Source organism: Gymnoscopelus braueri (genome assembly GCF_963280865.1).
Source record: "Gymnoscopelus braueri genome assembly, chromosome: 9".
NCBI classification, from domain to species: domain Eukaryota; kingdom Metazoa; phylum Chordata; class Actinopteri; order Myctophiformes; family Myctophidae; genus Gymnoscopelus; species Gymnoscopelus braueri.
The window spans coordinates 24,087,688-24,095,187 of record NC_137610.1 but is presented as its reverse complement, the minus strand read 5'-3'; the positions used below and the strand labels follow the sequence as shown (position 1 = coordinate 24,095,187).

The 7,500-nt window shown below is 47.1% G+C and overlaps 1 protein-coding gene across 1 annotated transcript in view; it reads left to right on the top strand.

Annotated features, from left to right (window-relative positions):
* The first annotated feature begins 2,199 nt into the window (after window positions 1–2,199).
* wfdc1 (WAP four-disulfide core domain 1) overlaps window positions 2,200–7,500 on the top strand; it is an 11,171-nt gene continuing 5,870 nt past the window's right edge. Inside the window, exon 1 of the mRNA XM_080437357.1 lies at window positions 2,200–2,338. The gene's annotated coding sequence lies outside the window, so the exon portion shown is untranslated. The remainder of the gene's footprint in view (window positions 2,339–7,500) is intronic.

The window sequence follows — 7,500 nt, the reverse complement described above, 5'->3', positions numbered from 1 at the left end:
TTTGAGAGGGGAACAAGTCGCGAGACAAATCGAAAAAGGGGCCGAGACGAGAGAGGTAGGTGGGATGGCGAGAACCACAAAAGGACACAAAAGACAGAGAAAGGGAGACAAATGAAGAGAGAGTATAAGAGGGGGAGAGAGAGAGAGAGAGAGAGAGAGAGAGAGAGAGAGAGAGAGAGAGAGAGAGAGAGAGAGAGAGAGGTGGACGGAGAGTCAAAGAGGCCCCTTTCCCTGAAACACGCATTCTTTATGGGTCAATGCGGTAGAGATCACACAGGATCCTCTCTGAAAACACACACACACACGCACACACACACACACACACACACACACACACACACACACACACACACACACACACACACACGCTGATGCTAATCCACTCAGGCGGTCAGCGTCCAGAGACTATGTTCTCACATAGATCACTGTGTGAAACAAACAGGAAGGTCTGCAGGACACTGAATACATGCACATAAGTTGCACGCATGTATGCATGTATGTATACTGTATGCATGTGCTGTATGCATGCATGAATACTGGGCTAGCAGGCGCGAGAAATTGCCGCCCCATATTTAAGCCAAGCCCTCGTTCTTTTTGCACAGTCATGCACACACACGCACGTGCGTGCGCGCGCACACACCTGGGGGGCAAAGGGGAGGTCTAAAACACATTGCCCTCTCTGAGTCTGTCTCTTCTCCCACTCCCCCCCCCCCTCTCTCTCTCTCTCTCTCTCTCTCTCATCTCTCTCTCTCTCTCTCTCTCTCAGAGACATGTGCACTGTGTGCCAGCACAGCAGACAGTCTCAAACTCGCCACTCTCAAACAACTGATGCGTGGACAGCTGCTGTTCTCTCTCTCCCCCTCCACCTCCTCCAGCTTGGCTCCCCTAACTCTCTCTCTCTCTCTTTCTCTCTCTTTAACCCCTCCTTCCCTCACTCCCTCTCCACACTGCCTCCATTCATTCTGCTCCTCTCCACCTCGGCTCTGTCGGGCTCTCTGCCCTGCGTTCTTTCCTCAGGCACTTCTGAAGGCAAGGTCCTGTGGGCGAGGAATAGAGTGAGAGAGTGAGAAGAGAGAGAGAGAGAGAGAGAAAAGGAGGGAGGGGGGCTTGTGTAATCTCTGACACAAGCACGGGCTGCACATGAGGAGTGGAGGTCCTGGCTTGCACTGCAGCTGAGCTGCCGGAGAAGACAGGACTTTCTACAGCAACGCACTCGCAGAACCCGAGCCATCTGTGGCTGCTTTTCTCACGGGGGGAGAACTTTACAGCGGTGACACAGCGACAGCAAGGGGGAGAGACACTTCTGAGGCAGGAAGGGTAAGAGGAAGAGGAAGAGGAAGCGAAGGTGGAGGGAGGAAGGAAGGAGGATTTTGGGGGGGATACAGGGGCAGTGGTGGACAGTGACGAAGTACATTTATTTGAGTTCTGTACTTGAGTACCTTTTTTTTGGTAAACTTTAATTGAGCATTTGTATTTCATCTTATGACCTTCACTCCTCTATGTTTCAAAGACCAATATCGTACTTTTGACTGGAGGGAAAAAAGTACATTATGAATTGACCACTTAAATACTATTTCAGGTGTAGTGAAAATATAGCCGATCTATAAGTTCACAATGCGTAGACTGGATGAATGTCCTGGCAAATTTCTTTGAAAATCTCTGGAAAGTTTTTAAATGTCTAAATGTCAATACAACAATGTTAAAAGGAAAGTGCACTGTCATTTATACTTTTGAATAATTAAGTACTTTTAAAAGCATGTACTTTAACCCTAAACTAAAGCAAGTACTCCAGTACTTTAACTGAAGAACTTCAGTAGTGGAGTAACGTATGACCAGGAGTCTCTATACTTTGACTCAAGTACTGGGGTTGAGTACTTTGTGGTGGTAGTGTCCGGGTATACCTCAGTCGGTATAGAGCACTTGCCTTTGGACCACAAGGTCATGGGTTCCATCCCGGGCACTGCCAACTCAACATATGAGTAGCACGGCTTGGGTTACTAAGTTGTGCGGTACATAGGCCTACTGGGGGCTGATGGTAGGTGCAGCGTTCCACCTCAGCAATCCATCTCCCAGTGGGGTCTAGCGCACTCCCGCGTTCTCTGCCCATACCAGCAATAAGTCTTGCCCCCCCCCCCCCCCCCCCCACTGCTTACTACTTACCGTACTTACTGAGTCCTTTGTCCCCACTGTACAGGGGAGGAGTTAGGAGGAGGAAGTGACATCATCATGGCGGCGCGGTGCGCGGTCCCGGCACCTGTGGTGCTCCTGCTTGTGCGTGCTGGTGCTGTCCACAGGAAGCCACGCCCGCAGGATCAGGAAGAGAGGACTCAACCAGAAGGTACAGGGTGCATGGCTGCTGCCAGGCTGACCTTTCACTCCCATGTCTGTCTGTCTGTCTGTCTGTCTGTCTGTCTGTCTGTCTGTCTGTCTGTCTGTCTGTCTGAAGGTGCAGGTACATCCGTCCGTCTGTCTGTCTGTCATTTTGTCTTCCTGTGCCCTTTCCTCTGTGCCCTTTCCTCTGACTTGTCTTGCTCGTCATCACTAGCCTGCGACTATCGATCGGATTGATAACTAATTGATTATATTATTCAATTATTACATAGATTTGTTCGATTAACTGGTACACCCGTAGTCATCACCACGTGTGGCCTGCAGTGTCCGGAATCTGCGGTAGAGGAGAGAGAACGTAGGAGCAGGCTCACATGAAACAGACGGACACAATGCCAGCTCTGTTAGCAGGCTTACAGTGCAGGGCTAAAAGTCTCACACACTGAGAACACATTGCTGGCTGAGGTGAGAGGTGGCTGGGTCAACCCACCACACCACCGTCTGAGCTGAAAGTTAATGACACTATGAATATGGGCTCTGAAGAGATTACTGGACAGACAGACAGACAGACAGACAGACAGACAGACAGACAGACAGACAGACAGACAGACAGACAGACACACTCTTTCGCTCTCACACACTCTCTCTCTCTCTCTCTCTCTCTCTCTTTCTCGCTCACTCCCTCTGTCTCTCTCACTCTCTTTTTCTCTCTTTCTCTCTCTACAGCTATCTCTCTACGTCTCTCTCTCTCTCTCTCTCTCTCTCTCTCTGTCTCCTCTCTCTCTCTCTCTCTCTCTGTCTCTCTCTCTCTCTCTCTGTGTGTGTGTGTGTGTGTGTGTGTGTGTGTGTGTGTGTGTGTGTGTGTGTGTGTGTGTGTGTGGTGTGGTGTGTGTGTGTGTGTGTGTGTGTGTGTGTGTGTGTGTGTGTGTGTGTGTGTGTGTTTCTCTCCCTGTCTCTCTCTACCTCGCGTGGTTTACTGTTCTCACTTCATGACTCTGCTGTGCCCTCGATGACCCCTTTGTTTCTCTATCACCCACTTTCTCACCCCCTTGCTTTCACCGTCACCCTTTTTTCCCATCCTCTCTCTCTCTCTCTCTCTCTCTCTCTCTCTCTCTCTCTCTCTCTCTCTCTCTCTCTCTCTCTCTCCGTCCTACTTTCTGTTCTCCGGGCCGGTCGGTGGTCGGTCTGGGCTGCGGCTTCAAAGCTACCCTGCTAATTGAAACACGCTGGGACAGCCGCTCACGTGGAGCCCCCCCCCCCCCCCATGCACAACCATCAGTGGTGGAAGAAGTACTCAGATTTGTTTTGGCAATACCACAATGTAGAAATATTCTGTCCTGCATTACATTTGAGTAAAGCACAGTATTGGCATCAAAATATATTTAAAGTCCCAACAAGTAAAAGTAGTCATTATGCAGAATGTCTCATTTCACTCACCCCCCCCCCCCAATTTGTCATAATGTGTAAAAAAAAAAAAGTTTAATTGCCAATACTGAACCTTTTTTGTCTAAACATTGTCCCAGTAAACTAATGGTAATAGTAACATTCATTAAAAATTATACTTCAGCACAGTACTAAATGTACTTAGTTACTTTACTGCTGGGACAGCTGTGAACGTGGAGCCTGCCCTCCCTCCTCCCCTCTGTTCCGTCTTTCATCAACAGCGGGTCCTTCTATCTTTAATTTTTGTAACCGCCTCTCCTTCCCTGTCATCCCTCCTTCATATATTATCCAGGGGAAAATTATGGTTAAATTACAGACTGTAGGTCCCTGTTGTACTCAGTCAACTCTTCTTCTTCTTTCGGCTAATTTACATCAGGGTACGCCACAGGCGGATCATCTGTTTTCCATCTGCTTCTGTTCTCTGCGTCTTCCTCGGTCACTCGGGCCACCTGCATGGCCGCATCCATAAACCTCCTCTTTGGCCTTCCCTCCTCTTTGGCCTTCCTCTTCTCCTCTTGCCAGGCAGTTCCATCTTCAGCATCCTTCTTCCAATGAACCCCTCGTTCCATGTCCCACCTGCCTCAACCTCGCCTCTCTTGCTTTATCCTCAAACTTCCTAACCTGGGCTGATCCTCTATAATGTTGTCATTTCTCCTCCTAATGAGAATGGTAGCTCCCTCCTCTGCCACCTCCAGCCTCCTGCCTTTTCGTCAGTTTCCAAGCCGTACAGAAATGCACACGCACACACACACACACCTGTGTGGTTTTCAGCCATATAAAGCACGGCTTGGGTAACGGCTTGGTTAACTAAGTTGTGCTGTACATACTGGGGGCTGATGGCAGGTGCAGTGTTCCACCTCAGCAATCCATCTCCCAGTGGGGTCTAGCGCTCTCCCCCGTTGTTGGCCGATACCAGCAATAAGTCTTTACCCCCCCCCACCCCCCTGCTTACTACTTACCGTACTTATACTGAGTACTTTGTCCTACCACTGTACAGGGGGAGGAGTTAGGAGGAGGAAGTGACATCATGGCGCGGTGTTCCTGTTGTGCGTGCTGGTGCTCCTAACGCCCGTAAACCACTTAAGCCCTATATAGTTATTTTACGACAAATAGAGAAAATATGCATTGTGAGGTATCTTTGCTATTTTAGAAACCCTTTGAAAATGTTTAAAAGTTGTCTGTATCCGTCCAAGTTGTAGGCCTACTGACATCACACTGAGTGGAGGAAAGCAAGTTGTGATTTTGTGAAAAAAAAAAAAAAATGTTGGACTACCTCCAAACAGACATTTCCTCACGCCCCCCTATGTGATCTTTGGCGCGACCCCCAGTGGGAGCCCAGACCCCAGGTTGGGAACCACGGCTTTATCTCACTGTTTCGCGGACCCCTTTTTGAGGGTCGTGAGTAAATATCCCTCTTTGTTTCCTACATATTCAAAGATATTCAAAAAACAAATGATAACATATTTTTTCTAAAGAATTTCATAAATATGAAAGAAAAATCTAATAAAATGTCTCCCTTGCGTCTCAAGCTAAATAATGTGGGAACCACTGCTCTATCTGACCTGTGGAGACAAATAGTGTGAGTTTGACCTCAGGGTCGTGGATCTCACCCAGCCCCCCCCTTTCAAACCCCCCACTCACCCATACAGAGGAGTTCAAAGGTCACCTCTAGCATATTTGTCATTTTAGTTCTTCTCTATGCTAGACAAGGAAAGTGTCACACAGTAAAGTGTTAAAAGGGAAATGTTGCAGATTTTGAACCTAAATTCCATTGTTCTGATGTGACATCATGTATTGTGAAACTAAAATACTGTTTCTCCAGCGACCTTTCAGGCATACATCTATGTATTTCACAGGACAAATACACAGAAGACATAGGGTATTTTTTTACTTAACGGACCCGTCCATTTGGTTACATTTGTACACTCTCTGAGTAAAATTACCACAGAGGATTTTTATTGTGCACAAAGAGCTGCAGATCATGACTTATATGGGTATGAAACTGTGTTTTCGGGGTATTGAGAACATATGTGGTGGTGTGTGCAGGGTGTTGATAGGGTGGTGTTTAGGTGGTGTTTGGGGGTGTTTGGGTGGTGTGTGGGGTTGTGCGTGGTGGTGTTTGGGTATGTTTGGGTGGTGTTTGGGTGGTGTTTGGGTGGTGTTTGGGGGTGTGCTTGGTGGTATTTGGGGGTGTGCGTGGAGGTGCTTGGGTGGTGTTTTGGTGGTGTTTGGGGGTGTTTGGGTGGTGTTTGGGTGGTGGTTTGGGGGTGTGCGTGGTGGTGTTTGGGTGGTGTTTGGGGGTGTGCGTGGTGGGGTTGGGTGGTGTTTGGGGGTGTGCATGGTGGTGTTTGGGTGGTGTTTGGGGGTGTGCGTGGTGGTGTTTGGGTGGGGACAGAGGAGAACAGATGTGGTGGTGTGTGCAGGGGAATGGAATGTGAAAATGGGTCTGGTGGACAGGAGTGCTACACAGCAGAATCCAGAGAGTTCATTTAACCCTGTAAGCGTAAAAATGGACACAGCCTCACAGGTCAGGTTAAAGTGACAGTTCTGACAGGCTTCTGACATGGTGTAACATTAGAGTCACCCTTCCCCAGGTAAAACAGATGGAATTACCACAGATTCCCAGTAAGGCTGGAGCCATATGACCTCAAATCAATATCACGATTATTTCAAACTGATAATAAAGAAAAGTACAGTATTTGCCTCTGAGATGTAGTGGAGTATAAAGTACTGAAACATTGAAATACTCAAGTAAAGTAAAAGTACCTCAAAATTGTACTTAAATGGATAGTTCACCCAAAAAAATTACTTATTTTCTATCAATTTCACACCCCATGAAGTCTTGAATATGAATTCAAGACTGCCGCCGCTCATCAAATTATTGGCTTAGGAATACGACAAAAACTAAAAAGCCTCCATGAATTCAAGGCTCCGTGTGGTGAGTAATCGATGGAAAAAAAGTATTTTTGAGGGTGAACTATCCCTTTAAGTACAGTCCTTGAGTAAATGTACTTAGTTACTTCCCACCACAACCACTCTACTCATTCAGCTATGGCTGCCACAGTACAATGTGCCTTACATATACAGTACAGACCAAAACTCAACTAGACACAGAGTTTTGCCTTCTCATTCTGAGGTGGTTTTTGATTACATCTGTGGTCTCACCCCTATAATCTAATGTCAATGATAGTAATGAGCTCCATGGAACTGCTTCTCTGTTTTTTCTTTTTCTTTTTCCGTCTGTCTGACTTAGTCTCCTCGATCCTTTCTTAGTTCCTCATCTCCTTTTCTTCCTCACTTTATGTCTCAACCTCTATCTGCCTCCACCTCTCTCCTCTGCCTTTTAAGACCAACTTTGTCGAACAAGAAGAAATTATGTAGATTAATTATCTAAATTAGCCTTTATATTTCACTCCTCCCCCCATTCCTGCCCTAAAAGGCCTAAAAGATTTGCGATGAGATTAAACCACTTTTTTAAGCCAGATTTATACTTTGTGTTATGACGGCACAAATAGGGTCGGGTCAGGTATTTGTCGGCTCTTTCCGCTGAGCAGCACAGTTGTACGACGGAGCATACATTGAAGCATTAATCACTTTTCACGCAGGAAGCGACTGACGTGTCATTTTCAGTGAGAGGCGAGCATTCACACAGTCATTATGCAAAATGTCAGATTTCACAAGGATTTGAATTTGCTGAAACTGTGGCCTCAAAACGGGTCTGTAGAAACC